Below are 12,278 nucleotides of genomic sequence, written 5' to 3'. Positions count from 1 at the left end.
TTTACCTCTTAACACCTCATAAACGGTGTCAGCTTTATCCTAACGGATGATATCTATTAAGCGTAACCCTTTCATCATGCTCGCAAATAATGCTGCATCCTGTAGATACTGTTTCTCCCAGTTGACAGGCTGGTAAGTTGAACCCAGTTATTTTAGACGGCTGCTCTTGCAGGCTAATCTCCACTTTTGGAGCTGAAACATCTTCCTTGGGCCTGGTGCAGGATGCGCAGGGTTCCCGGGCCAGTTATCCCCCCACCCACCTTCCTGCCATTTTCCTCCACAATGCTCTAGTAACTTGCAGTTAGATGCAAAACGATTTTGGTAATTAGTCGTTAAATATATTGTGGGCGGGGCTACGGAATATCATGGATTAGTGATGTTGCATTTACTAAACATAGTACAAAAGATATATGGCCTGAAGCCTAGCCTGTTTATGACCCCCTTAGTTCAACCTTTCACAAATTTTAAAGCATGAAAGCTGCGAAGGTTGTTGAACAGAACGTGTAACTGGGAGACAGCAGGGGGCGCCATTGAGCCAAAAGTAGACTGTTGTATCTTACCTTGTCGAATATGAAAAGAAACTAAAGCCTTGTCTTTCATCTGGCCTACACCAAAGGGCAAATAAGGAATAAATTATGTAAATATTTACCCAGCTCCTCCCCTCGGAGTTTTTGCCCTTGCAGAACTGACAATCAAGAAGAATGCTGTGGATTAAATTGAAACTGTTTACATGTGTCCACTGGGCTCCGATGAAATGTGCTTCACCCACCCTCTTTCCCACCTATCTTACTTTCTTTGCAAACTGGCTCACAGGGGCTATATTTGCCCAGGGTCTTTCTTCCCTGAATAGCTGACTCCCTCGACCACGACTCTCCACCCTCTGCCCGTTATAGCCACAAGGTCTGTCTGGCAAACACGAAGGCGATGCATTGTTCATGCGTGCGGTTTCAAAGGAGCTGCAGGGCAGCAGATAGCGGAGTGGGTAAGGACGTCGAACGGTCGCTTAAAGTTGGCGAATTCAAGGCTCTGCTCTGCTGCTGAACCTGAGTAGGATGTGAAGCTGAGTGTGAGAAGGTCTCTGGGCCTGCAGCCAAACAGAGCCAAAGAGAATTTGTAGGGGAGGACGGGGTTTGCAATGGGGTTTGGGTGCCAAGGAGACCAACAGGATACAAACTTTAAATATACAAAATAAAAATGCAGGCAGATATGCCAAGAAAGAGAGTAGAACTAACTTCAAAGCCAGCTTTTAGCATGGTGTCTTGCTGGAGATCAACAAAACAGAGCAATCTATACTTACATGTAGATTGCGATTGAGGGGCAGGCAAGTCGAATCGACACACAAAGCCTCGGTTGCTGATTTTTTTCACCGCAAAGCACCCCACACCCCCCCGCCCCCAGAGATACTTAACCTGAATAGCTCCAGTGAAATACCTGCCTGTATTAATGGGACGAAATAGTGAGACTTCAGATACTAGCTTTTCATATCAGCAAAGCGACTCTTCGTGCACGCAGGTGTGCAGTATTACGTCATCTCTGGCTCCCAGAGTTGCATGCAGGCACACAGTTGTCAATCTCGGCTGAGCAGCTCACAATCATCATGAAGTCACGCCTCCACCTACCCAAACCTTGTCCCCAGACAGTCTTTGTGTGTCAAGGACACACAATCATAAGAGCTGGCACTCTCTGAGAGTGTGCAGATGTGTTTTGCAGATGTATGGATGCAATGACAGTGATTCAACCCAAGATGCTGATAGACTTAATTAAATCTCCACAATCATGGTGTTCGGAAAAAAGCAAAAACATTTAACAATTCCAGTTCTCAAATTACCCTGCTTCCTCTTCATCACACCTATATATATATACATACACACACACACACACACACACACACACACACACACACACACACATATATTTTTAACAAGAGCGCAAGAAAACAGTTTAACTTTCGCGTACCATTCATTCACTTTCATCGAGGTTTATAGTGTAGCGTCTCAAGACTGAATGGTATATTGCAGAGGAGGCCCTCTTCTGGGCATTAGTGGTACTGCAGTAAATAGTACGTGAACTAGGCGCGCGGTTCTTACTTGTCACACCTTCAGGTGAGAGGGTTCCGTTTCTGTCCTATAATGAAAGAGTGTTTAAATGATCTTTGCAGGTATTTTCTCCAGGTTCAGTGTTCATCAAAGAGGTGAAGTGATAGCTCTCAATTGCCAACTGCCAACTGTGATTTTTGGGAGAAGCTGCAGGTGTAGCTGAACTGTAGAAGTCATTATTTAAATTTATGGCTGGATATTTATATGTATGCTATATTGCCCAAGGTATTGGGACACCCCTCCCAATTATTGAATACAGGTGTTCCAATCACTTCCACAGCCACAGCTGTATAAAATCAAGCACCTAGGCATGCAGACTGCTTCTATAAACACTTGCAAAAGAATGGGTCACTCTTAGGAGCGCAGCGAATTCACATGGTATCCTGATGGGATGCCACCTGTGCAATAAGTCCATTCGTGAAATTTCCTCACTACTAAATATTTCACGGTCAACTGTTAGTAATATTATAACAAATTGGAAGCAAATGGGAACAGCAACAACTCAGTCACAAAGTGGTAGGCCATGTAAAATCACAGAGCGGGGACAACGCATGCTGAGGCACACAGTGTGCAGAAGTCGACAACTGTCTGCAGAGTCAGTAGCTACAGATCTCCAAACTTCATGTGGCCTTCAGATTAGCTCAAGAACAGTGTGTAGAGAACTTCATGGAATGGGTTTCCATGGCCGAGCAGCTGCATCTAAGCCTTACATCACCAAGTGCAGTGCAAAGCATCAGATGCAGTGGTGTAGAGAACGCCGCCACTGGACTCTAAAGCAGTAAAAACTTGTTCTCTGGAGTGATAAATTACGCTTCTCTGTCTGGAAATCTGATGGACGAATCTGGGTTTGGTGGTTGCCAGGAGAATGGTACTTGCCTAACTACATTGTGCTAAGTATAATGTTTGGTGGAGGGGGGGGTTATGGTGTGGGGTTGTTTTTCAGGGGTTGAGCTTGGCTCCTTAGTTCCAGTGAAAGGAACTCTTAATGCTGCATTCAAAGCCATTCTGACAATTTCATGCTCCCAACTTTGTGGGAACAGTTTGGGGATGGTCCCTTCCTGTTCTAACATGACTGCTCACCAGTGCACAAAGCAAGGTCCATAAGGACATGGATGAGTGAGTCTGGTGTGGAGGAACTTGCCTGCACAGAGTCCTGACCTCAACCCAATAGAACACCTCTGGGATGAATTAAAGCAGAGACTGTGAGCCAGGCCTTCTCGTCCAACATCAGCACCTGACCTCACAAATGCTCTCCTGGAACAATGATCAAAAAATTCCAGAAACACACTCCTAAACCCTGTGGACAGCCTTCGCAGAAGAGTTAAAGCTGTTATAGCTGCAAAGGGTGGGCCAACTCCATATTAAATACTTTCGTGAATATAGTGTATATGAAGTTATATATTCAATGGAATTCAAAAGATGTATTTAATGGGAATAGTCTCTGTGACACTTATTGCTGTTAAGGAAGACTGGCAGATAATAACAGAAGGTGTGTATCACTACATCTTTTATGAAATGGAAGAGATGAATTAATAGTGCAGAATTACGTGTTGGTGCTTTTTTGCTTTAGCATGATATGCTGATATGTAGAGACTGATGTACAGGCCCTTGGGCTCCTGGATGTTCCTACACAGAAAACCACATCACACTAATTGAAAACACATGTTCTTTGTTAAAACGATTTCCTGTAAGTTTAAATTTACGTTTAGCTGTGATGTGTGCTGCTTCTTGGACGTCTCAGATGTTTTTACTGGACTGATGATGGAAAATACACTTGTATTCCTCATCGATTTTCCATAATCTCTTTTCCCAAAGAGGGAATGCCTCTGTCCTACAGCTTTTGCCAGGAAGCAAATGAATTCAGGCAGGGAATGCCCTATATGGGATGCCAGTTTGTCAGAGGGAAATGCAGCTATATTCCTAAAATTAAAATCAAAATGACAGACAGAAAATTCAAGTTATGCAATATGCATATTTTTATTTCAACAGAATGTCAAACATTTCAAATTTAGCTGCAAGGCATGTATCACACACAGTATTCGTTAATGAAAACTTGCTGCTTGTCTGCTAACAAACGAAAGCACATTGTAAGCCTTATTGGAAACATGCTACATGAGTCCACCGTCTAAGTGGTATTCCCTGAAGCACTGAAACACAAACTGGCAATCCTCTCCCGCAAGGCACTGATCCCAGCAATCAGGGTGATGGGTACGATGGTGGAGAGGGTCAGGTTGACCAAGCAGTAGTTGTTCATGGAGACCTCAGTGAGGCCATGCTGAAAGATGGCTGCCAGAGTGTGCCTAGCGATGGCGCATACCACAAACTCAAAAGCCAGGAAGAAGATCATGAAGGCTGCTCGGGCCACTCCATGCTGGTTCACCTGGTTGTTCCCTCGCATCTTCCTCATGTGTGCAATTAAGTGGGCCATGAGTGCGCCGCTGGAAAAGACCATCAGGGCAAGCACGGTAGAGTAATTAAAAGTCTTCCAAAAGAGCTTCAACGCCGAGAGAGTAGGCGGGAGCTTAGTGTAGCTGCAGTTGAGATGTCCCTCAACGCTATCATCACGATGCTCCTCGAAGAACAAATCGATGATGCTGGTGATTAGACTGCATACAATCCCCATGACTATAATAATCACAACTAGAAAACTGAAGTGGTTCTTCAGCCACAGAAATATGGGGCTTTTCCCAGGCACTATCTTGAGGTAGAAGAACACGCAGATCAGACTGGTGACCCATTTTTGAATCCCGGATGTCACCTCCCATAGAAAGAGCAGAATCATGTGGGGACAAAGGTGTAGACTCAACAGGAGCACTAATACAATGTTCAAAACACCAGCAAGTAAGTTTGACGAGATGATCAAAGTCACTATGATGTCAACGGTCTGAAGTTGTCTTTCAAGCTGGACATGTAAGGCATTGCACACTAGTATGAGTAAACTTGCGATGAAGCCTGGGAGCCACACGGTTAAACTGGTGATGTTGATATATCCAGTCATGTTTGCTTTTGTAGGAGGCAATGTGCTTGCGATGTGTATCTGCACTAGGTTCTCTGAGGTGCTCTCAGGTGAAAAATCTGTTGGTGGGAAAAGAAGAACGAAAAATACTTGTTTTTATTTAATTTCTGAAATTCGTACCCCTATTTGAGGTGGAGGTGTTTCCTGGGAGAGTGGCAGCCATATGTTGATCATGAGCTCAGCTGATCTAATGTTGGGAAGCAGAGTATTGTACATCTCCCCGCGTCTAGCCCTCCTCGCACAGTGACCTGCATTCATGTCCGCCGAGTCCTACACAGAACAATGGGCTACTTTGCACTGTTGCAGATCTGCTGTAGATGTTTTCCTCTAACAGAACGTTTGGTGGCATTTTTCTTGTAACTGTTCAAATCTCGATAAAACTGAATGTTATTTGTCAGCGGCTGTTAGGAGCCAAAATACTTTAACGACCGGGATTTTAAACGTTACCAGTCCCCTGTGACATCCAATACTCGCCTTGTTCTTGTTAAAATCCATCCATCCCACTGTCTGTCTGCTAATGATGCCCTAGCAACAAAATATCTCAAATGTGGAATTCCAATGGTAAGAACTTATCATACAACACAAATGGCAAATTCATGCCACTGAAAGAACCCAGTATGATGAAAACTACTTCTGTAGGGATAATATTACATGTAGGGAATGTGGAGAGGATGACCTCGAGAGAATTCATGTCTCCACACTTGTAAACATGTGCTTCCTAAGTTTTCTGTTTAAAAGGTGAAGGTTCCCATGGGAACCATCAGACCCTTCCTCTGTGTACAGCTGGGAACCTCCGAAGCTGCAGTTCTGATAAAACAACGCAGGGCTTAGTGAGCGAGCGCTGTGATTATTCATATGCTGTTCACATTCCAAGGCAAGAAAATCAACAATATTTTATTTGGATTCTCATTAAATCTGGCAGATAGGGGAGAGAATTCATTGCATCATAATTATTCAAGTGATACATAGTTTGATGTTGGATCATTGGTGCCTATTTCGGTGGCACATCAACATAAACTGCACTGTTTTTCTGTCATATAATCTCAGTATAAAATCCTCAGCTAAATTTTGATCTCCCAGGACTGAACTTGAGCCCCCGAGATCATACTTGATCACCCAGGATCTCCCAGGATTTTGCTAGATTGCCCATGATCACACTTTCCCTGTTATTAACCTTGGACAGAGTAATATGTGAAGTCATGTTGGAAACTAAAAACTAGTCACTGTTCCATAGGCACCGAAGTATAGAAATCTCTCCCCCCCAACCCCGCAACATTACTCTCCCTCAGTTACAGACTCTCGTAGCAATAGAATGGACTTACCTCACAGAGAGGAGGGGGCTGTAAGTAATGAGGTCCATCTTTTAAGACGTGTGGCTATGACCCCAGTGAATATTTACAGGTGAAGCCTGTGAATATTCATGAGCGACAGAATAAGGAAATAGATCTATAGGCAGATGCTGGATTAAGAAGGAGCACAGAGTGGCTGGGTGTGTAGCAGGAGGTCTCCCTTTCATTGACCTTATCATTGTAATTAATGAATCACGCCTCTCAGCAAGACTGATAGTTGTACAGCTCCGTCTGGCACAGAGATCTGAGCTTTGTTTAGAGCGCTATGGGCGTGGATCACAATCAAAATCTTTGTAGGAATGCAAAAATACCAGAAACGCCAGAGGAATACTATTTTAACATGCATTACTTTTTGTTAAAATATACCCATCATTTATCATGTATCACTATGTTATTTTTAACCGCATATGTATACATGCTGTAAGGGGATCTATTGTAGGTTTAAAGTGGACCCACATGACTGGAGCGCTAACATTTTAAAATGCTAGCTAATGTTTAAAATTGATTCAGAAACGATCTGAAATCATCATGGCCACAAATGCAGTCAATCCATGTAAAATAACATTTCGTATAAACACTATGTGCTGTAATGATATTCAGGACAAAAGCTTTTGATTGACAAGTGCAGAATATATATGAGAGCTGTGCTGGCATTTGAGTGACATGAGTGACTGCATTGGTGAATATGGCTTTGGCGGGCAAATAGTCACGCTGCATTCTTGGTCAATCTTGGGATAATTAGGGGGGGGTTCGGTTCAGTAAACATCCATTAAAAAATTTTAACAAAAGATGTTCGCAACATGACGCTCGGCTGGGCAGGCGTCTCAGCGGCTGTAGGGGCCTCATGGGTGGGGACATCAGGTTCCCCTTTGGAAAACAGCGGGGGGGGGGGGGGGGGGGGGGGTTTTACATAGAGGTGTCGGACAGTGAGGAATGTAATATCATAGGGAGATGACATCACCACTAATGCTCAAATCACACCTCTTACTTGCAGACAGAGATGTGGGAAGTGCCAGATATTTACTGATTAGTTGACTATACATTACATCCTGCCCGGGATGTACCCCTGCCTTGTGCCCTTTGTTGCCTGGAACAGGATCTTCTGATTCCTTATCTTAGTCAGGGTCACAGTTGAGTTCCAATCCCAGGCAGCATCAGGTACAAGCCTGACTAGCAGCTGTTACAATGGATGGATGGATATTTCCCATGATGTCACTGTACGTGTTTTAAATCTGCTTTGATTGTTTCTGTGTCATTTAAGCATTATGTTCAGACGTTGAGTTTTTGCAGCCTCACATCCTTAGTCCCTATAATACCCTATAATATAACATAGGCGCTAGAGAGGGTCAGATTCATGAAGCTGAAATCCAGCATGGAACACAGCGAGGCCTTGTCTGGTGACGGAACAGACCATGAACTCCAGACCAGAGGATCACAATGGCCGCCCTCAGAGCGCCATCCTGCCTCACCCAGCGCATCTCAGTCATGCACTTCCTCATTCTCCTAACCTTGATGCAGAAGAGGATCATTAGGGAGCCACTGGAGAGCTTCATGACGTTGACCACGCAGGCAAATGCCGTACTTATAATAATGTAATTCTGGAATCTCTCTCTATGAGCAGTTTATCGACTCCACTGTCACTGCTCATCCGTTCCGCGTTGGCAAAGCTGCACAGCAGTGTAACTGCAAAACCGTCAAACAGGATGGACACCATCGGCACGTACAAGTGGCTCATGATCCAGCGGTACGTGCAACTCTTCCCAGGCACAACCTTGAAGGAGGAAAAGACGCAGACCGTGGAAATGCCCCAATTCTGTAAGCCTTCACAAAGTTCCCAGAAGACCGACACAGGCGGTGGACGGGTGGCTGAACTCGGCAAGAAAATCCCAGGAGCTCAGGATCCCCGCGGAGTTGAAATACAGAATTAAGTCAAGCTGCAAAAGTTCCTGTTCCAGGCGAAGTTGAACTACATTGCTTATCATAATAAACAAACTGGCAGCAAAGCCTGGTGTCCACAGGAAAATGCTAAATAGGTAATGAAATATGCTGCTTGCTGGAGTTTAAACGGAATTCAGGTCAATGAGCTGCTCTTGTGCAAACGCTGTTATGGGGCAATAAGTCTTTCAGGAAATATCTGACAGTGTTTACATACCACTGTTTTTTTTCATCAAGTCAAAACATTATACGTGAACTTTTACATTGTTAATCCACTTGTTTCATGAACTAATATGATCAAAATTAAATCTCATAAAATATATAAAAAAACAGGATTCCAGTTTCATTCTATACTGATACCATTACACAGTAATACGTTTTATTTGTATATTTCATGATGATGATTATAACCTGATATGTCATGGGAAATGCTTGAACAATAATTAGAAAACAAGACACAAGTTTAAATCAAATCAGAAAAACACAGATCCCCTCTCCCCAGCCCCAAATGACACTTAAAAGTCAAAGGTAATAAAGGTAAAAGTCATGTAAATGTACAGGTTTAACACATATGTCAACAGCAGAATAATGGACCCGCCTCCTGCAGAGATGGATGATTGTGTCGAAATGAATCCTCAAAGCACATCGCATCACGCACCCTTCATAATCATAATTCACAGAGTAGGGAAATGCTACACTTAGTTCAAACAACATCTGTAATGTAGAAGGCAGGAGCAAGTGTGACAGCATATGTGTGGATAAGCAGTTAGAGGTCTGAATATTCAGATTTATTTATCATCCCTAGTAAGACATTTAGTCCAATGCATTTTGTGTGCAGCTCCAATACCAGCTTGCTGTTTAATCCATGAATATATAAACAGAAATACTGAAGTGAAAACAGAATACGATGTGGTAAATATTCAAAACGTCCCACAACGAAAGTGTTATGATTAACTATCTTTACTTGAAAATACAGAAACACTGACTGCTTTGGTTTACAATCACCATCGTCAATGCATAATGCTCAGGAAACAATCCTGATATGTGAATATAGGGGCATGTTAATTTGTTCAAGAGAGACTATTGGTCACATGAAATTACTCTAAAAATAGCAGACCGTGGAAAGAGTGATCCGACATTACAGTGAGTGATCCGACATTACAGTGAGGGGCAGCTGCAGGAGATGTAAACACCCTATTTCATTTTCATAGTTATTGCAGGGTTAAAATGCATTTAAATAATGCAATATGTCAAGGTTCTATTTAAAGTAGATCTTATAGTTGCAAACAGTGATTTACTCAGGTATTAAATATAGAGTTTTTCATAGTAATCAAACCATGCAGCATTCTGCCTTAATGTGACAAAGCAATGATCATTTATAAACATGGCTGCAGAAAGGACTGAACTGGGACTAAACATTGGCCCTGGATTTTGGGGTCCCCCACAGCCCAAAATTTTGCCAACCTGGGAGTGTGATAAAGAATTACTGCAGCTAAACAGTACCAGTGAAGGTCAAGATCACCTTTTCTATTACAGAAGGGAAAGACACAAATACGATTCTGTATTTTTTATGTACTTGCTAGAATCCCTGACGAATTTGTATATTTGCTGCGAATCTGGTCAGAGTGAGGCTGAAAGGCCCAGGGTGTGTGGGGAGACCATCAGTCAGTCAACTGAAGCTGAACCATGTCCACTATTAACTGGGAGATAAATCGATATTTATTAGCTGACGAAGAGAGCGGCAAAGTTGTGTCGCAGGGTGCCGATTCCAGTGAAGGGGCTGGGGAGGGTGTGACCAAACTCAGCAGATGCGCCATGGCCAGGATAATGACTCCAGTACCCAGGTCCCCCATGGAGTTAGCAGTCAGGATCACACCAATAGTCTGGAGGTGCTTTTTAAAGTGAAACTGAATTACATTGCTGCTGCTGCTGCTGCTGCTGATGATGATGATGATGATGATGATGATGATGAAGAATAAATTAGCTAAGAATCCTGGCACAGAAAGCACAGCAGCAACTATGGAAATAAAACCACCCATGGCTCCTAGGAGGATGTGGCAGCTGGAGCAGCCTGGATATGTGAAGGATCTTCCTCTGTGGAGTGTAGCTGCACATGAGCTGTCAGGGAAACACAGTGACCTTCAGAATTTCTGAAAGTACATAGAAGTCAGTGCACTATTTGCCTTCAACTGCCTGTGTTTAAGAATGCAATTTTTATTTGAATGTTTTAAACTGTACATGTAATTCAAATTCCTAGGTTCCCCATTCTGTGAATATATTAGTGATCAGAGAATTCCTTGGATTGCAGAGCGGACCAGGTAAATCTATACCATCAACATCGTGTGTACACTTGAAATAGTTCAAATATGAGTTTTAACCTCCAGTGTTTACTGCCGAGTTTCCCCAAAACCTTATTGGTGAAAGGCCTTACTCAAGGACCAGAGACAAGGCTATGAGGAGCAGTATAATACTATAGATATACATTTACATATTTCATAATTCGTATATAGCATTTGGCAATTGATTTTGCATTGAATAAACCGACTCCTCCAAATTATATTCATGATTGAAATAATCATGCATGGTTACATGCAATTCCTTGGAAAACTTCAGCTTGCCAAATCAATAATTCAATTATCGGTAGCAGGGTAAGATGACCCAAGCACTTTATCATTTATTCAAGGTATGAAAGGTAAACAGTAGTAGCAGTGGCCTCCCTCTAAGAGAGAGTTTGTGGTGAGGTGAATCAGTTGGGACTTGAGTGAATGGCTCTAAGAACTCACAGCTTCTGAATATAGATGAGTTACAGATAATGGAAAATGCTCAACAGTGACTTAGCCCATGTGATGTTCATAAGGCAGGTGAGACTTAGGAGAGGCACGAGAATCCACTCACAACTCTCTATGTTTATATAAAAGTACCTGAGTGTGCTTTAGATTGATTGTTATTGCCGTATAAAGTGTATAATTACAGTCCTATAAGTCAAATTTACATATCATCCCAGTCATTAGGCAGAAGGGGCAGTGGTGTGTGAGTCACTACATATGTGCCTGCCTGTGTGTGTGTGCGTACACCTAATTCTGTGTGTATTCTCTTGTTTGTGAGGGGTCTCAGAGTGGGGGGCACACTGCCATACTGTCAGAAAGCACTCAACTTGTAAAATATTTTGAATATTATTTAATTAACACATCACTGGAAAGATAAAAGTTGGTAGATCTGGGCTGATACGAGAGAAACGATTTACAGTTCTGATTATGCTTACTTGAAGTTGTAATGTGAATCAGAATGCCATTCATCAATCACAGGAACTGTGAATCGAGAAGCCACTGTAAGGTGCTAGCGACTGCATTACGAGGCCAGTGGCCTGTACTACGAAGCGGGGTTACTGGCTTATCAGGGTAACTTGTTGGATTTAAGGTACCACAGTTTAAATGGACTTCATATTCGTTCACTTACATTTCGGCCAGACTACCTTAAATCCGACAAGTTACCCCAATAAGCCAGTAACCCCGCTTCGTACTACAGGCCACTGCAGTTTGCATGCAAATATCCTCAGTAATAACACAGGCGGTGGGAGATCAGCTTGCCTATGCTGCGGTTTTTGCAGGTGTCCTCCTGGCTTTGCTTAATTTTCATGGAGAATATTTTCAGTTGTTATAGAGCATTGGGAAAGATAATGCCATAGAAATGGTTGCATCCAAATTAGATGTGTTGACTTTTTTTTACTGGACACCTAGCAACTGGATGGTTTGTGATTTGCTTTTGTTTCTATGTTTATTAAATGATGTGATTTGACACATTGGGGGAGGGGGGTCAAACATGAGTATGTTTCAGCTTTTTTTCCTCTCCTCTCAGGGGCATATCTTGACTTCTCAGCAGGCC

The sequence above is a fragment of the Brienomyrus brachyistius genome, chromosome 22, assembly GCF_023856365.1.
Source record: "Brienomyrus brachyistius isolate T26 chromosome 22, BBRACH_0.4, whole genome shotgun sequence".
NCBI classification, from domain to species: Eukaryota; Metazoa; Chordata; class Actinopteri; order Osteoglossiformes; family Mormyridae; genus Brienomyrus; species Brienomyrus brachyistius.
Note: the sequence above shows the minus strand (reverse complement) of the source record.